General features: G+C 39.3%; 1 protein-coding gene across 2 annotated transcripts in view; it reads left to right on the forward strand.

The window, feature by feature from the left end:
- The window catches only part of BBS12 (Bardet-Biedl syndrome 12), a 121,552-nt gene that overhangs the window by 16,883 nt on the left and 86,086 nt on the right, over positions 1–18,583 (forward strand). The window contains exon 5 of one of the 2 annotated variants that reach the window (XM_037830595.1): positions 9,453–9,512. The exons of the other annotated variant lie outside the window; for it this stretch is intronic. The gene's annotated coding sequence lies outside the window, so the exon portion shown is untranslated. The remainder of the gene's footprint in view (positions 1–9,452; positions 9,513–18,583) is intronic. 2 annotated transcript variants of the gene reach the window in all.

Below are 18,583 nucleotides of genomic sequence, written 5' to 3' on the forward strand. Positions count from 1 at the left end.
GCTTTTAACTAAATCTTATTTCAGACTTGCCCTCTGAGGCTACACCTTGTAGCCCCTTTGAACAATATTAACTGTTATGGATTGAATCATGTCTCTCACGATACATGTTCAAGTCCTAATGCCGGTCCTGTGAATGAACTCATCTGTAAATAGGATCTTTGAAAATCCTATTAGTTAAGGTGAGGCCAAACTGAATCAGGGTGTGCCTTAATCCAATCTTACTAACATCCATCTGTCCTTTTAAGCAGAGGAAATGTGGACGCAGGGAGGAAACAGATGGCCAGGTATCAAAGGTAGAGATTGAGTTATGGACTGCCAGCAAGCCACAATGAGTATGCTCAGACTACAGAGAAATCATGGCCCTGCCAACACCTTGATTTCAGACCTAGCCTCCAAAACTATGAGAAAATAGCTTATGCCAGCTAATCTGTGGTACTTTGTTACAGCAGCCCTAGCAAACTAAGCAATGTATTGCTTTGATTCAGGGGACATCTTCTCCCCTAAAGTGATATTTTCTAGTAACTGCATTCACCCATTTCATGATATTTGTTTAATCCCCAGAATTTAACCTTATCTCCTGGTTCTGGGAGCAATGTACTTTAGCTCCTATGATAAAAGAAAAATGACAGGAGAGAACCTAAGATGGAGGCTAGGTGACACAGGGCAAAAAAACACCTCCATGAAAAATACTAGATAAAAACCAGAAAGTGACCCAGAACACCAGTTGCAGTGATGCACCAGCTGGACAAGGTCTGCTAAAACCACAGGGACTGTGCACATGGTGAAACCGGGAGTCTGCATTCTGAAACAAGTGAGTAAGCAGGCTGAAAGCTCTGCAGCCATGCTGCGGTGTGGGGAAACCAGGGGTTGGCGTTTGGAGATGGACTAGTTCTTTTTAAAAAAAAAAAAAAACCCAGGAGTGGCTGCAGTTATGATGGTGAGAACCACGCAGTGAAGCACAGCAGAAGCAGGCTGTGCTAACCTCTCGGTGTCTGGTGTGGAGGATACACCACTGCTGATTCCCTCAGGGCCAGGGGGCAGAGGGGAGAGCCAAAAGGAGAAAGAAACCACGCTGCTTGCAGCCGGCTCCCCGGCGGACTGGAGACACTCCTGCCCGGGGTTGTACCCACAGTTCAGAGCCATGCCAGGAAACCCAGTGTGACAGGGAGTGTATCCCACGGCACCGCACACATGCCACAATATCGGCATGGACAGTGGCCTTGAGTGCATACACAGCTAGTTGTCCTGGAGCTGGGAAGGCAGAGCTGTATGAAAGGAGGGGGGTGAGACGCCCCATTCAGCCATCTTCGCATCAGGCTGGGAGCGTCCCTGCAGGGCCCGGCAGCCCGGGGCTTCCCTTGAGGGACAGTGCACACTTATGACGTAGCACAGCCTTCCCTCAGCAGAGGTCCTGGAAGATCACAGCTGAGAAGGGGGGCCCGCTCAGAAAACCCAGGGATGCTACGTCAATGCCGGGGACTTGTGGGCCAGCAGCAGAGAAACTCTGGGGCAAAACTGAAATGAAGGCTTAAACTCTTGCAACAGCCTTGAATCTCCGGGAACACCTGGGAGGTTTGATTATTAAAGCTGCCCTGCCTCCCTAACCACCCAGACACACGCCCCACAACTTGTATTTTTTACAACTTGAAAGAACCCTATCAAGCAAAGCAAATGCCAAGAGGCCAAAAACAACATAAAATCTTAAAGCATATGATAAAACCAGATGATATGGAGAACCCAATCCCAAACACCCAAATCGAAATATCAGAAGAGACACAGTACTTGGCACAATTAATCAAAGGACTACAATCAAGAACGAGAGCATGGCAGAGGATATAAAGGACATGAAGAAGAACATGGCACAGGATATAAAGGACATAAAGAAGACCCTAGAAGAGCATAAAGAAGACATTGCAAGAGTAAATAAAAAAATAGAAGATCTGATGGAAATAAAATAAATTGTTGGCCAAATTAAAAAGACTCTGGATACTCATAATACAAGATTAGAGGAAGCTGAACGATGACTCAGTGTCCTAGAGGACCACAGAACAGAAAATGAAAGAACAAAAGAAAGAATGGAGAAAAAAATCGAAAAAATCGAACTGGATCTCAGGGATACGATAGATAAAATAAAATGTCCAAATTTAGGACTCATTGGTGTCCCAGAAGGGGAAGAGAAGGGTAAAGGTTGAGAAAGAGTATTCAAAGAAATTGTTGGGGAAAACTTCCCAAACCTTCTACACAATACAAATACACAAAGCATAAATGCCCAGCAAACTACAAATAGAATAACTCCAAATAAACCCACTCCAAGACATATTCTGATCACACTGTCAAATACTGAAGAGAAGTAGCAAGTTCTGAAAGCAGCAAGAGAAAAGCAATTCACCACGTACAAAGAAAACAACATAAGACTAAGTTGTGACTACTCAGCAGCACCATGGAGGAGAGAAGGCAGTGGCATGACATATTTAAAATTCTGAGAGAGAAAAATTTCCAACCAAGAATACTTTATCCAGCAAAACTCTCCTTCAAATTTGAGGGAGAGCTTAAATTTTTCACAGACAAACAAATGCTGCGAGAGTTTGCCAGTAAAAGACCTACCCTACTTCAGATACTAAAGGGAGCCCTACCAACAGACAAAGAAAGAAAGGAGAGAGATGTATAGAGAATTTTAACAGACATATATAGTACCTTACATCCCAAATCACCAGGACACACATTTTTTCTCTAGTGATCATGGATCTTTCTCCAGAATAGACCATATGCTGGGACATAAAACAAGCCTCAATAAATAAAAAAGAAAAAAACAAAAAAAAAACAATTGAATATATTCGAAGCACATTCTCTGATCACAATGGAATACAAATAGAAGTCAATAATTTTTGATTTGTAACTCCACTATTTACTTCCTACAGGATATAAAATACACAAACTCTAATGACAAATCAGTGGTTTTGGACTCAATGTAAAATATGTAATTTTTGACAAGAACTACATAAAGGTGGGGGAATGGAGGAGTATAGGAACATAGTTTACGGGTCCTATTGAAGTTAAGTTGGTATCAAAGAAAAACAAGATTGTTCTGGATTTAAGAGGTTAAATTTAAGCCCCACAGTAAACACAAAGAAATTGTCAGAGAATATGACCATAGAGATGAAAAGTAGAGTATGGGTTATGAGAAGTGGGGGAAGGGGCAATGGGGAGTTAAGAAATGAGCGTAGGGTTACTGTTTGATGTGAAGGGAAATTTCTAGTAATGGATGGTGGGAACGTGATAGCATTACAACATTCTAAATATGATTAATCCCACTAATGGAATGCTAGGGAGGGGTTGGAATGGGAAGATTTAGGCTGTATATATGTTTCCACAACTGAAAAAAAAAAAAAAAAGACAGTCTAAATAGATGACAATTGAATGCCAAGGATGATCCTGGATGGGATCTGAGGATGGAGGACAGGAGGCTCAAAGAGACACAGTTGAGACATAAGAAAAAAAAAAAAAAAAGGCAATATAGAATGTAAGCTTTGTATCAATGTTGAATTTCTTGAACTTCTTAGCTGCGCTTAATGGAATTACATAAAAGAGTGTTCCTGTTCTTGGGAACTGTATATGTGAATTATAGTGTTTGTTCAAGGATGTGTGCAGCCTGCTCTCATATGTTCAGAAGACAGAGCAATAGATGATGGATGATAGGGAGGGAGGGAGAGAGGGAAAGAAAGAAATGGTGGTGTGACAGGATGTTAAAGTTGGTGGATTGGGGTATCGGGGGAGGGGAGTCAGGGTATGCTGGAGTTCTGTGTATGGTGTTTGTATTGTTTTTGCAACTGTTCCTATAACTTTGAATTTATTTCAAAAGGAGATTTAAAAAAAAAAAAAAAGAGAGGAAGCTATCAGCTTCCAAGATGCACTTGTAATGTATTCAAATAAGCATTGAACTTGAAATTCATTTCAATTCTGGCTTTGCCCCCATGTGACCTTGGGCCAGTAACTTAATCACTCTTAATCTGTTTCCTTATTTGTAAAATGTAAGCTTAAAGTAGATTTGAGGTTTAAGTGACATATATGTTAGGATAACCTAACTCAAAAAATATTAACTGCATGGAAATATCTAGGGGAGCAAATAAAGCATTTAGGACATTGTTATAAAACAGTCTGGGGGGACTTGTGTTATTTTTCTAGCCTTTATAATTTTAGTGACTCTCCTTTTTTCACCCTCATGCCCTCCGCCTCCATTGCCCTCATTATAGTGATTAGAAATGTCCCATGAATAAAAGGGCTTGGGTGCCTACTTATTTAGAGCAACAGTAAAGGAAAATACTAGGATAAGATGTATTTCACTTCTGAACCTGGCCAGAGCAGATAAAAGGCTAAGCAACTAAGGAAAATAATGACTAGTGCTTTACTAAACTGTGGGCCATTTCCATAGAGTAGCAGGGCTACTGTTTCCCATAAGGGTTTGTTCGCCTAAAAGGCTGAGGAATCAGAAACAGACAATTATATAAAATGGCACAGCACCTTTCAATTCAGCCTCCCTTGAAGTTTGCCTGTGTCATGTGTCACAAATCTTGCTGTCAAGTTCTTCATGTGACTGTCGCCTACTTTAGTATTTTGTTTACGTAAAGCAATTGTTCTCAACCCTGGTGTCTCATAAGAATCCACTAGGGAGCTTTTAAGTGCACATGCCCTGACCACATCTGCAAATAATTACTTAATCACTCTAAGGTCAGAGTGCCAGACACTGGAATGTTTATAAACTTCCACAGGTGAATGTAATAAACAGCCAGGTTAAGAACCACTGACATAAGGGGATGATTTTTCTCTTGCTCAGTGGCTCTCAATCCCTGACTGTACTTTGGTATCACCTGGGGAGCTTTTAGACAAATTAATGAGAAGCTCTGGGATTGGGCATCTATATTTTTAAAGGTCTCCCAATGATTATGTGTGGCCAGGATTGATACTCACTGTTTTAACTTAAGTAGAATATGAAGAGATGATCTTTAATACAAAGTAGTTGCTATCCTTCTGTAGGGTAAGTGTAAATCAACATGTTCAAAAGGAATGTACAGTTGTGACGTGCAAAAATCTCAAAACTCATGCAGTTAGCTCCAGCTATGGGAGAGCAATGCAGGCAAAGGGCACAGGGATGAGGAGTAGGGAGAGATGCTGCTGGGGACTGAATCATGTCTGCCACAAAAGTCATGCTCAGGTCCCAACCCTTGGTCCTGTGGGTGTAAACCTATTTGTAAAAAGGACCTCTGAAGATGTTATTAGTTAAAATGTGGCCAAACTGAATAAGGGTGGGCCTTAATCCAATATGGCTAAAGCCCTTGTAAGCAAAAATGATTGGACTTGGAAAAAGAAGCCATGGGGAACAGCCAGAAGCTGAAAGTCAGCGGAACCTGGGCGATAAAGGAGAAGACATTGCCATGTACATTATTGCCATGTGACAGAAAAGCTAGAAACCCCAAAGATTGCTGGCCAGCCAGAAGATGCTGACTCTGGAAGGAAGCAAGCCTTCTAACCTCTGAAACCATGGACCAATAAATTCCTATCGTTAAGCCAGCCTATTGTGTGGTATTTGGCCTAGCAGCTAGGAGACTAAAATGTATACTAACAAATCTTCTTGCATTATTTCACAGAAACAACTTGAATTCCTAAAATATCACATGCAATCTGCTTTACCCCAGCAATTACCAAAAGAAGGATTGCTCCATGTAAAGTGTGTGTCATAGCTGCCTACCAGGCACTATGGGGAGCACTTTAGTCCTCACAGCCATTCAGTGAGGTAGGCTCTATTAGTATCTGCATTTTACAGAAAAACTGAGTACCAGAGGCACCCAGCAAGAGTTAGAGTCTGACAGTGGGACTTACAGAGATGGTACTGGAGGCCAGTGATGTCTGAAAAGGAGTGAGAAGCACAGACAAGAAGGCCCATTGTGTGCAGGACGAATATATTAGAATTTCTACTTCTGTTTATTTTTATCTCATTCTATAATTTTAATTTTTTTTTCTTAACATACCTAATTTACATATATTTAGTTTGGTAGGATATATTTATAACTATGTGCCAGTTTGAATGTATTATGTCCCCCAAACACCATTATCTTTGATGTAATCTTGTGTGGGCAGACGTTATCAGTGTTAATTAGATTGGAATTCTTTGAGTGTTTCCATGGAGATGTGCCCCACCCAACTGTGGGTGATGACTCTGATTGGATAATTTCCATGGAGTTATTACCCCACCCATTCAGGGTGGGTCTAAATTCAATCACTGGAGCCATACAAATGAGCTGACAAACAAACAACTCAGTACAGCTGTGAGTGACGTTTTGAAGAGGAGCAAGCCTGCTAGAGAGGAACATCCTGGGAGAAAGCCATTCTGAAACCAGAACTTTGGAGCAGACACTAGCCATTTGCCTTCCCAGCTAACAGAGGTTTTCCGGACGCCATTGGCCATCCTCCAGTGAAGGTACCCGATTGCTGATGTGTTACCTTGGACACTTTATGGCCTTAAGACTGTAACTGTGTAGCCAAATAACCCCCCTTTTTATAAAAGCCAATCCATCTCTGGTGTTTTGCATTCCACAGCATTAGCAAACTAGCACAAACTACTTAATTTATAAATAAATAAATGTGCATATATTGGGGCACATGATAAAAAAGTTTGAAGATCACATCTCTACGAGTTAATCTGCACTGTTGTGATAGTGTAGAAAGTAACGTAGGAGCAAATATTCAATAAAAGGTGAAAATCAAATGAATTTTGCTCAGCTCTAACTTCCATAGGTGAAAAAATTGAGATTTTTTTTAGTATGATATATTTTAGTGAAGTGAAACCATTTTAAAAAAAAATCAAATTTCTTTGCTATTTTTGAATGAGTTTTCATCTGTGCCCATTTAGTAATGTTTTGTTGTGGAGCTTTTTTGACACCTTAGGCCTTAATTTAGACCAGAGAATTTATGAACTGTTTTAGATTGACTCCTGGGATAACAAAATCTATGCCATGCAGTCAGCAGGCCTGTCAAATTACCAGTTCTGTTTGTGACTTCACATCCTGGCTCCTAAATCATGTGGCCAAGCTCTTATTTTGCATCTGAACTTCTTGAAAAATGTTGTATTTCTGGCACCTCCATTCTCCCCAAATACTTTTATCTCCTCACAGCCAGGCCCCATTCTTTTAATCTTTTCTCTGCCAGACACAATTAACTATGGATTGCCTTTTCCTCTTCCCCTAAACACATTTCCCACCCAGGATTTTTAAATACAGTCATCCTTTAGTTCCTACCCTTTTTCTACAAGAACATTTTTAGATGAATCTCTTGGTCTCTTTTTCTTTTTCCTACACATTCAGGTAACCATCGTTAATATTTGGGGTATGGCTTTCCAAGGCCTCTTCTGTATGTGTGAATGTAGCTGTGTGTTATACAATCCAAAAATGGTATCATTCTGAACACACTGAAGCAATATATTAAAAACGCTTCTCCAATACCATTAAATAGAGTTAGGTAAAGTAATTTTAATAGCATCATATTATTTCCATCACAATAGCCTACTATAATCAATTTAACCCATATCCTATCAGGCATGTAGATCAGTTCAGGCTTGGGAGCTATTATAAACTAAGTTACAGTATATATATTTGTGGTTAAATCTTTCCTCTTATTCATGATTATTTTCTTTGGATAAATTCTTAGAAGTGGATACTGGGTCAACAGGTAGGTGGGCTTTTTAAAGCTTTTCTAATATATTTTTTGTCTAAATGTTCTTCCAAAAGGCTTTATAAGTGAGAGTACTATTTCCCCAACTCCTGCCAATACTGGATATTTTCATTAACTTTTTTTTGGCAAGTTGAGTAAAAAGGCTATCTCATTTTAATTAACCTTTCTTTGATTATTAGTGAGGAACAAAGAAGAGTGATTTTTCCTTATTTTAAAAAATGTTTGTAAAATGTCTATATTTTCTTTTGATTTTCTTCCTTTGGTGTTATGTTTAGAAAGCTCTTCCCAACCCCCATTCTTACAATTGCCTACAAAGATCTCTAGAACTTTTATGGTCTTATTAATATTCCACACTTTAATATTTAATCCACCTAGAATTTATTTTAGTAAATCATATGAGTTAAGACTCTAAATGAACTTTTTCCAAGGGGTTATTCAGTTGTCCCCAAATCACTAAAGTGTTTTCATTGCCCACTCAGATATTTCCCAGCAATGAGGAGGAAATACCAGCAGAAGGAGAGAGATGTTCTTAGTTTCTAAGAAGCATTTTCATGCCTAATTAAGGATTCATACCAGTGAGTGTTCTGTCATAATTTTTCTGTCACAACAGTACCATATACTATTGAAAAAGAATATAGTAGAATCATTGCACAATAACAGTGATGAAATGAGGGTAACATCACCTAAAAAGTGTTTTTTTTTAATGCAGTGTTATTGAGATATATTCACACACCATACAGTCATTCAAAGTGTACAATCAATTATTCACTGTATCATCATGTAGTTGTGCATTCATCACAATTTTTTGAACATTTTTATTACTCCAAAACATAAAACTAAAAATAATAAAAATAAAAATAAAAATAAAAAAGAACACCCAAAACATCTCATACTCCTTTTTCCCTATTATGCATTTACTTTTTGTCCCCCTTTTTTCTACTCATCTGTCCATACACTGGATAAAGGGACTATGAGTCACAAGGTTTTCACAATCACACGGTCATATCGTAGAAGTTATATAGTAATGTGATCATCTTCAAGAATCAAGGATACTGGATTGCAGTTCAATAGTTTCAGGTTTTTTCTTCTAGCTATTCTAATACACTAAAAACTAAAAAGGGATATCTATATAATGCATAAGAATAACCTCCAGAATGACTGCTTGACACCATTTGAGAGCTCTCAGCCACTGAAACTTTATTTCATTTCTTTTTTCTTCCCCCTTATGGTCCAAGAAGGCTTTCTCAGTCCTATGATGCCAGGTCCAGGCTCATTCCTGGGAGTCATGTCCCATGTTGCAAGGGAGATTTACACCCCTGGGAGTCATGCCCCACATAGTGAGGAGGGCAGTGAGTTTACCTGCTGAGTTGGCTTAGGAAGAGAGGCCACATCTGAGCAACAAAAGAGGTTCTCTGGGGGAGATTCTTAGGCACAATTTTAAGTAGGCTTAGCCTCTCCTTTGCAATAACAAGCTTCATAAGGGTAAGCCCCAAGATCGAGGACTTGGCCTACTAAACTGGTAGTCCCTAATGCTTGTGAGAATATCCAGAATTCCCCAGGTGGGGAAGTTTAATGTTTCCACATTTTCCCCCAGTTCCTCAACAGGGATTTGCAAATACTTTTTATTCTATGGAAGTTTTTTAAAGCACATTTTTGCTTCATAAGGGTAGTCAAATCTTTATTCTGAAAGTGTGAAACCTGAAAGATTTCTTCTTTCTTTTGACCTGTAGGTGGCAAACTTCTACTCCTGTGCTCCTAAAATTTTGACCTCCCTGTTCACAGAATGAAAGGTGAGATTATTTTAGTATGGGTTAGCAGAAATCCATGAGAAACAGTATTTGAAATAAAAGGAAATCTTTAGGCAGTTCCTTTTTTATTGCTGTATGTTTTGAAATAGTCAGGAAAGACAGGCTCAGAGTTCCTGCTCTGCTGTTAACTAGCTGTGACTTGGGAAAGTGATCCAAGTTCTTTTGGCCTCTGTTATCTCACTTTTAAATCACAAAATTAATCAATATTAACCCTACTATACTTGTCTGGTCTAAATTCTATGATTCTTATTACCAACTTAAATCCCCAACAGATTTTGTTTGATAATGAAACTCATTTGAAAGGAGGCAAAACTGTCAAATAATTACTTCTTAAATGAACATAATGATAGAACCAGATTATAAAATTCATTACAAGGTGTTAGTGTTTATAATATCGGGGTTCCAAAAATTGGCCAATTATAGATTCCAACCATTACAAGGACCTATTTTATTGCAAACCAGAAGTAATACAATAGAGAACAAAATAACTTTTTTCAATGATATGGGAAAAGATTAACTTAGATCCATTATCTCTGCAGCCATATCAATATTACATTGGGTTCAAAAAATAGAATATAAAACTTAAATTTACAAGAAATCAGAATGGGGAGATAATTAGTGGCTATTTTTTTAAAAGGAAATTTTGAATACAAGGTACATATTTCCATACTTTATGAATAAAAACATTTTCAAATGATGAGAGGAACTAAATGTGATAAACTTAAAAAACATCATTTCAAACATATAAATTTGTGAATCCAGGCATCAGAGGGGGTCTCCCTGAGCTCAGGTTATACCTGACTCAAGACTTAAGCCTTAAGTAACTCCAATGATGAAAAGTCCTCTGAATTATATTCCTGTCCCCAACCACACATGTACACAGACACACACACACACATGCACACTTTTACTTTCCTCCTTTTACTTTTCTCTGCCTGTCCAGTTGGCAGTCTTTTTTTCCTTTTCTCCCACCACTCTTTTTTTTTTTTTTTTTTTAAATCATCATTTTATTGAGATATATTCACATACCACACAGTCATACAAAACAAATTGTACTTTCGATTGTTTACAGTACCATTACATAGTTGTACATTCATCACCTAAATCAATCCCTGACACCTTTATTAGCACACACACAAAAATAACAAGAATAATAATTAGAGTGAAAAAGAGCAATTGAAGTAAAAAAGAACACTGGGTACCTTTGTCTGTTTGTTTCCTTCCCCTACTTTTCTACACATCCATCCATAAACTAGACAAAGTGGAGTTTGGTCCTTATGGCTTTCCCAATCCCATTGTCACCCCTCATAAGCTACATTTTTATACAACTGTCTTCGAGATTCATGGGTTCTGGGTTGTAGTTTGATAGTTTCAGGTATCCACCACCAGCTACCCCAATTCTTTAGAACCTAAAAAGGGTTGTCTAAAGTGTGCATAAGAGTGCCCACCAGAGTGATCTCTCGGCTCCTTTTGGAATCTCTCTGCCACTGAAGCTTATTTCATTTCCTTTCACATCCCCCTTCTGGTCAAGAAGATGTTCTCCGTCCCACGATGCCGGGTCTACATTCCTCCCCGGGAGTCATATTCCACGTTGCCAGGGAGATTCACTCCCCTGGGTGTCTGATCCCACGTAGGGGGGAGGGCAGTGATTTCACCTTTCAAGTTGGCTTAGCCAGAGAGAGAGGGCCACATCTGAGCAACAAAGAGGCATTCAGGAGGAGACTCTTAGGCACAAATACAGGGAGGCCTAGCCTCTCCTTTGCAGCAACAGTCTTCCCAAGGGTAAAACTTATGGTAGAGGGCTCAACCCATCAAACCACCAGTCCCCTATGTCTGTGGTCGTGTTAGCAACCATGGAGGTGGGGTAGGCAAATACCCCTGCATTCTCCACAGGCTCCTCAAGGGGGCACTACATCTTTTTTTTTTTTCCTTGTTTTTCTTTTTTTTTTTTTTTTTAACTTTCCCTTCTTTTTTAAATCAACTGTATGAAAAAAAAAGTTAAAAAGAAAATAAACATACAATAAAAGAACATTTCAAAGAGACCATAACAAGGGAGTAAGGAAAAGACAACTAACCTAAGATAACTGCTTAACTTCCAACATGTTCCTACTTTACCCCAAGAAAGTTACATAATATAGCAACATTTCAGTGAACTTGTTCCTACTACATCCATCAGAAATTAACAGACCATAGTCATTTCTGGGCATCCCCAGAACGTTAAATAGCTTATCTGTTCTTCTTGGATTATTGTTCCCCCTTCCTTAATTGCTCTCTACTGCTAGTTCCCCTACATTCTACATTATAAACCATTTGTTTTACATTTTTCAAAGTTCACATTAGTGGTAGCATATAATATTTCTCTTTTTGTGCCTGGCTTATTTCGCTCAGCATTATGTCTTCAAGGTTCATCCATGTTGTCATATGTTTCACCAGATCGTTCCTTCTTACTGCCGCGTAGTATTCCATCGTGTGTATATACCACATTTTATTTATCCACTCATCTGTTGAAGGACATTTGGGTTGTTTCCATCTCTTGGCAATTGTGAATAATGCTGCTATGAACATTGGCGTGCAAATATCTGTTCGTGTCACTGCTTTCCGATCTTCCGGGTATATACCGAGAAGTGCAATCGCTGGATCGAATGGTAGCTCTATATCTAGTTTTCTGAGGAACTGCCAGACTGACTTCCAGAGTGGCTGAACCATTATACAGTCCCACCAACAATGAATAAGAGTTCCAATTTCTCCACATCCCCTCCAGCATTTGTAGTTTCCTGTTTGTTTAATGGCAGCCATTCTAACCGGTGTTAGATGGTATCTCATTGTGGTCTTAATTTGCATCTCTCTAATAGCTAGTGAAGCTGAACATTTTTTCATGTGTTTCTTGGCCCTTTGTATTTCCTCTTCAGAGAACTGTCTTTTCATATCTTTTGCCCATTTTATAATTGGGCTGTCTGTACTATTGTCATTGAGTTGTAGGATTTCTTTGTATATGCAAGATATCAGTCTTTTGTCAGATACATGGTTTCCAAAAATTTTTTCCCATTGAGTTGGCTGCCTCTTTACCTTTATGAGAAATTCCTTTGAGGTGCAGAAACTTCTAAGCTTGAGGAGTTCCCATTTATCTATTTTCTCTTTTGTTGCTTCTGCTTTGGGTGTAAAGTCTAGGAAGTGGCCTCCTAATACAAGGTCTTGAAGATGTTTTCCTACATTATCTTCTAGGAGTTTTATGGTACTTTCTTTTATATTGAGATCTTTGGTCCATTTTGAGTTAATTTTTGTGTAGGGGGTGAGGTAGGGGTCCTCTTTCATTCTTTTGGATATGGATATCCAACTCTCCCAGCCCCATTTGTTGAAAAGTCCATTATGGCTCAGTTCGGTGACTTTGGGGGCCTTATCAAAGATCAGTCGGCCATAGATCTGAGGGTCTATCTCTGAATTCTCAATTCTATTCCATTGATCTATATGTCTATCTTTGTGCCAGTACCATGCTGTTTTGGCAACTGTGGCTTTATAATAAGCTTCAAAGTCAGGGAGTGTAAGTCCTCCCACTTCGTTTTTCTTTTTAGAGTGTCTTTAGCAATTCGAGGCATCTTCCCTTTCCAAATAAATTTGATAACTAGCTTTTCCAAGTCTGCAAAGTAGGTTGTTGGAATTTTGATTGGGATTGCATTGAATCTGTAGATGAGTTTGGGTAGAATTGACATCTTAATGACATTTAGCCTTCCTATCCATGAACATGGAATATTTTTCCATCTTTTAAGGTCCCCTTCTATTTCTTTTAGTAGAGTTATGTAGTTTTCTTTGTATAGGTCTTTGACATCTTTGGTTAAGTTTATTCCTAGGTACTTGATTTTTTTAGTTGCTATTGAAAATGGTATCTTTTTCTTGAGTGTCTCTTCAGTTTGTTCATTTCTAGCATATAGAAACATTACTGACTTATGTGCATTAATCTTGTATCCCGCTACTTTGCTAAATTTGTTTATTAGCTCTAGTAGGTGTATCGTTGATTTCTCAGGGTTTTCTAGATATAAGATCATATCATCTGCAAACAATGACAGTTTTACTTCTTCTTTTCCAATTTGGATGCCTTTTATTTCTTTGTCTTGCCGGATTGCCCTGGCTAGCACTTCCAGCACAATGTTGAATAACAGTGGTGACAGCGGGCATCCTTGTCTTGTTCCTGATCTTAGAGGGAAGGCTTTCAGTCTCTCACCATTGAGTACTATGCTGGCTGTGGGTTTTTCATATATGCTCTTTATCATGTTGAGGAAGTTTCCTTCAATTCCTACCTTTTGAAGTGTTTTTATCAAAAAGGGATGTTGGATTTTGTCAAATGCTTTTTCAGCATCTATTGAGATGATCAATTGATTTTTCCCTTTCGAGTTTTTAATGTGTTGTAATACATTGATTGTTTTTCTTATGTTGAACCATCCTTGCATGCCTGGAATGAACCCCACTTGGTCATGGTGTATGATGTTTTTAATGTGTCTTTGGATTCGATTTGCAAGTATTTTGTTGAGGATTTTTGCATCTATATTCATTAGGGAGATTGGCCGGTAGTTTTCCTTTTTTGTAGCATCTTTGCCTGGTTTTGGTATTAGATTGATGTTAGCTTCATAAAATGAGTTAGGTAGTGTTCCATTTTTTTCAATGTTTTGAAAGAGTTTCAGTAAGATTGGTGTCAGTTCTTTCTGGAAAGTTTGGTAGAATTCCCCTGTGAAGCCATCTGGCCCTGGGCATTTATTTGTGGGAAGATTTTTGATGACTGATTGGATCTCTTTGCTTGTGATGGGTTGGTTGAGGTCTTCTATTTCTTCTCTGGTCAGTCTAGGTTGTTCATATGTTTCCAGGAAATTGTCCATTTCTTCTACATTATCCAGTTTGTTGCCATACAGTTGTTCATAATATCCTCTTATAATTTTTTTAATTTCTTCAGGATCTGCAGTTATGTCACCTTTTTCATTCATTATTTTGTTTATATGGGTCTTCTCTCTTTTTGATTTTGTCAGTCTAGCTAGGGGCTTGTCAATCTTGTTGATCTTCTCAAAGAACCAACTTTTGGTGATATTTATCCTTTCTATTGTTTTTTTGTTCTCTATGTCATTTATTTCTGCTTTAATCCTTGTTATTTCTTTTCTTGTACTTGGTTTAGGATTGGTTTGCTGTTCATTTTCTAGCTTCTTCAGTTGATCCATTAGTTCTTTGATTTTGGCTCTTTCTTCCTTTTTAATATATGTGTTTAGTGCTATAAATTTCCCCCTTAGCACTGCTTTTGCTGCATCCCATAGGTTTTGGTATGTTGTGTTCTCATTTTCATTCGTCTCTATATATTTAGCAATTTCTCTTGCTATTTCTTCTTTAACCCACTGATTGTTTAGGACTGTGTTGTTTAACCTCCAGGTATTTGTGAATTTTCTAAGTCTCTGATGGTTATTGACTTCTAATTGTATTCCATTGTGGTCAGAGAATGTGCTTTGAATAATTTCAATCTTTTTAAATTTATTGAGGCTTGTTTTATGTCCCAGCATATGATCTATTCTGGAGAAAGTTCCGTGAGCACTAGAAAAGTATGTGTATCCTGGTGATTTGGGATGTAATGTCCTGTATATGTCTGTTAAATCTAATTCATTTATCAGATTGTTTAGGTTTTCAATTTCCTTATTGGTCTTCTGTCTGGTTGATCTATCTATAGGAGAGAGTGATGTGTTGAAGTCTCCCACAATTATTGTGGAAACATCAATTGCTTCCTTTAGTTTTGCCAATGTTTCTCTCATGTATTTTGTGGCACCTTGATTGGGTGCATAGACATTTACGATTGTTATTTCTTCCTGCTGAATTGCCCCTTTTATTAGTATGTAGTGGCCTTCTTTGTCTCTCAAAACATCCCTGCATTTGAAGTCTATTTTATCTGAGATTAATATTGCTACACCTGCTTTCTTTTGGCTGTAGCTTGCATGAAATATTTTTTTCCATCCTTCACTTTCAGTTTCTTTGTGTCCCTGTGTCTAAGATGAGTCTCTTGTATGCAACATATTGATGGTTCATTTTTTTTGATCCATTCTGCGAATCTATATCTTTTAATTGGGGAGTTTAATCCATTTACATTCAACGTTAAAACCGTGAAGGCATTTCTTGAATCGGCCATCTTATCCTTTGGATTATGTTTGCCATATTTTTCCCTCTCTCTATTAATATCCTTTATTGTACCCATACCGAATCTCTTTAGTACTGAACCTTTCTCCAAGTCTCTCTGTCCTGTCTTTGTTTCTCTGTCTGTAGGGCTCCCTTTAGTATCTCCAGTAGGGCAGGTCTCTTGTTAGCAAATTCTCTCAGCATTTCTTTGTCTGTGAAAAATTTAAGCTCTCCCTCAAATTTGAAGGAGAGCTTTGCTGGATAAAGTATTCTTGGCTGGAAATTCCTCTCACTCAGAATTTTAAATATATCGTGCCACTGCCTTCTCGCCTCCATGGTGGCTGCTGAGTAGTCACTACTTAGTCTTATGCTGTTTCCTTTGTATGTGGTGAATTGCTTTTCTCTTGCTGCTTTCAGAACTTGCTCCTTCTCTTCTATGTTTGACAGTGTGATCAGTATATGTCTCGGAGTGGGTTTTTTTGGATTTATTCTATTTGGAGTTCGCTGAGCATTTATGATTTGTGTATTTATGTTGTTTAGAAGATTTGGGAAGTTTTCCCCAATAATTTCTTTGAATACTCTTCCTAGACCTTTACCCTTTTCTTCCCCTTCTGGGACATCAATGAGTCTTATATTCGGACGTTTCATATTATCTATCATATCCCTGAGGTCCATTTCGAGTTTTTCAATTTTTTTCCCCATTCTTTCTTTTATGCTTTCATTTTCCATTCTGTCATCTTCCAGGTCACTGATTCGTTGTTCAACTTCCTCTAGTCTTGTACTATGAGTGTCCAGAATCTTTTTAATTTGGTCAACAGTTTCTTTAATTTCCATAAGATCATCCATTTTTTTATTTAGTCTTGCAATGTCTTCTTTATGCTCTTCTAGGGTCTTCTTGATTTCCTTCATATCCCGTACTAGGGTCTCATTGTTCATCTTTAGTTCTTTGAGTAGCTGCTCTAGGTGTGTCTCTTCTGGTCTTTTGATTTGGGTGCTTGGGCTTGGGTTATCCATATCGTCTGGTTTTTTCATATGCTTTATAATTTTCTGTTGTTTTTGGCCTCGTGGCATTTGCTGACCTTGATAGGGTTCTTTTAGGGTTTGTAGACCAGTTGAAGTCCTTATCTCTAATTTATCAGATCTACAGCTTCGTGGAGTACACTTTCTCTAACTAACCAGCAGGTGGCGTCCACGAGCCACCTGTTCTCCACAAGCCAGATCTCCCCTGCTTAGCCTTTTTGGTGAGTGGGGGAGTGAGTCTTGTGGGGCCCAATTGGTGTCCCAAGCTTGCGTGTGTAGTTGGTGTTGCCTGCCCTGTATGTGGGGCGTGTTTCTGGGCAGTCGGGGAGGGGGGGTGGCCCTAACAATCAAATCTCCCTGATGATCCTAGAGTTTTAAAGCTACTGCAATAGTCTAATCCTTCAGTTCAGTCCTGCCACAGTTTGTCTCTGCCACTGACCCACAAGTCTTTGGTATTGGCGTATGGCTCCTGAGACTTGCAAGTGGGCCCCTCTTCCAGGCTGTGCACCCCGGGTCCTCTGTTGAGGGATGACTGTGCTAAGTCACAGGTGAGTGCCGTCCCCCCAGGGCAGTTCTAGGCTGCTGGGCTGTGTTGGGAGGCTCCCAGTCTGCTCAAATGATGGCTGAATGGGGCTCTGTTAATTCACACTGCTCCCCCTTCCCAGCTCTGGGACATTCAGCTGAGGTTGCGGGGAAGGCTAATGTCCACGCCCAGTTTTGTGGTGTGTGCCTGTTATTTGAAGCACTTCCGTCACACTGGGTTGTCTGGGGCAGCTCTGGGCTATGGGGCTGGCGATGGGCAGGAGTGTTTCCTGTCCACCAGGATGGTGGCTGTGAGCGGACACCCCCCTTTTCTTGGGAAGTTGTGTTGTTTAGTGAATTTTCTCAGCCACTGGATTATTGCCTTTTGTCTCAGAGCTCTCTTAGTTCTGCTCTTGACTTGACGTGCCCAAATTTCAATTCTTTGAAGCTTTCTGTATTGAGCTTCTTAGAGTAATTGTTTTAGAAAAAGCAAAAAGGATTTAAAAAAAAAAAAAAAAAAAAACGGCCCTCCTCAGAGATCTAATGGGTTATTGAAATGCTAATAGACAAAGCAACCAGGGCCATTAAGGAAAGTTGCACAGGGCAGAGAGATCAGCCTTGCTTCAGGATTTGCATATGCGCCTCAAGGCCTGATCTCCGCCCTTCCCCTTTCTGTGTTCACCAGAACTCCAAAAATCCTCTGCTTTTATTTTGGAGTTTTTCGTGTTGTTTTTTTTCTATGCCTGTCTCCTCTCTGCTGGGCTGGCTGCTCTCAGAGTCTCTGGTGTCTGACCTCAGTCTATCTATGGTTGGAGTTTGAATCAGTAGAATGAGTTTCCGATAAGAGCAGCCACTGCAATTCTCCCTTCTCCTTCCTGGAGCTGACAGCCCCTCCTCCCCCGGGACTGAGCCTGGCAGGCAGGGGCGCGGGTCCCCTGGCCGCAAAAACTTACAGATTTCGCTGATCTCAGCAGTTCCACGTTTTCATGAGTGTTGTATGAAGTATGCCCAAAGACAGATTGCTCTGTGGTGTCCAGTCCACGCAGTTCCTGGCTTTTTACCTACTTTCCTGGAGGAGTAACTAAAACATACAGCTCACCAGTCTGCCATCTTGCCCCGCCTCTCCCACCACTCTTTATCTCACCAATCTTAGTGTCTTCAGCTAATCCATTTGTATCTAGCACTTTTTAGGTCTTTAAAAATACTTTATTAAAGATTTGAGCAAGTTATAGAGGGGACAGATGTCAAAATATGGAGTGCTGACCTTTCACTATATCCTTATTGTGTCCTTCTTTCTTGCTTTTCCTCTCTCTTCCCCTCCCTCTTCCTTAATCAATCAATAAAATCATCCCTAGTTTCTAGAAGAACTGTCTTCC

The sequence above is a fragment of the Choloepus didactylus genome, chromosome 3 (assembly GCF_015220235.1).
Source record: "Choloepus didactylus isolate mChoDid1 chromosome 3, mChoDid1.pri, whole genome shotgun sequence".
NCBI classification, from domain to species: Eukaryota; Metazoa; Chordata; class Mammalia; order Pilosa; family Megalonychidae; genus Choloepus; species Choloepus didactylus.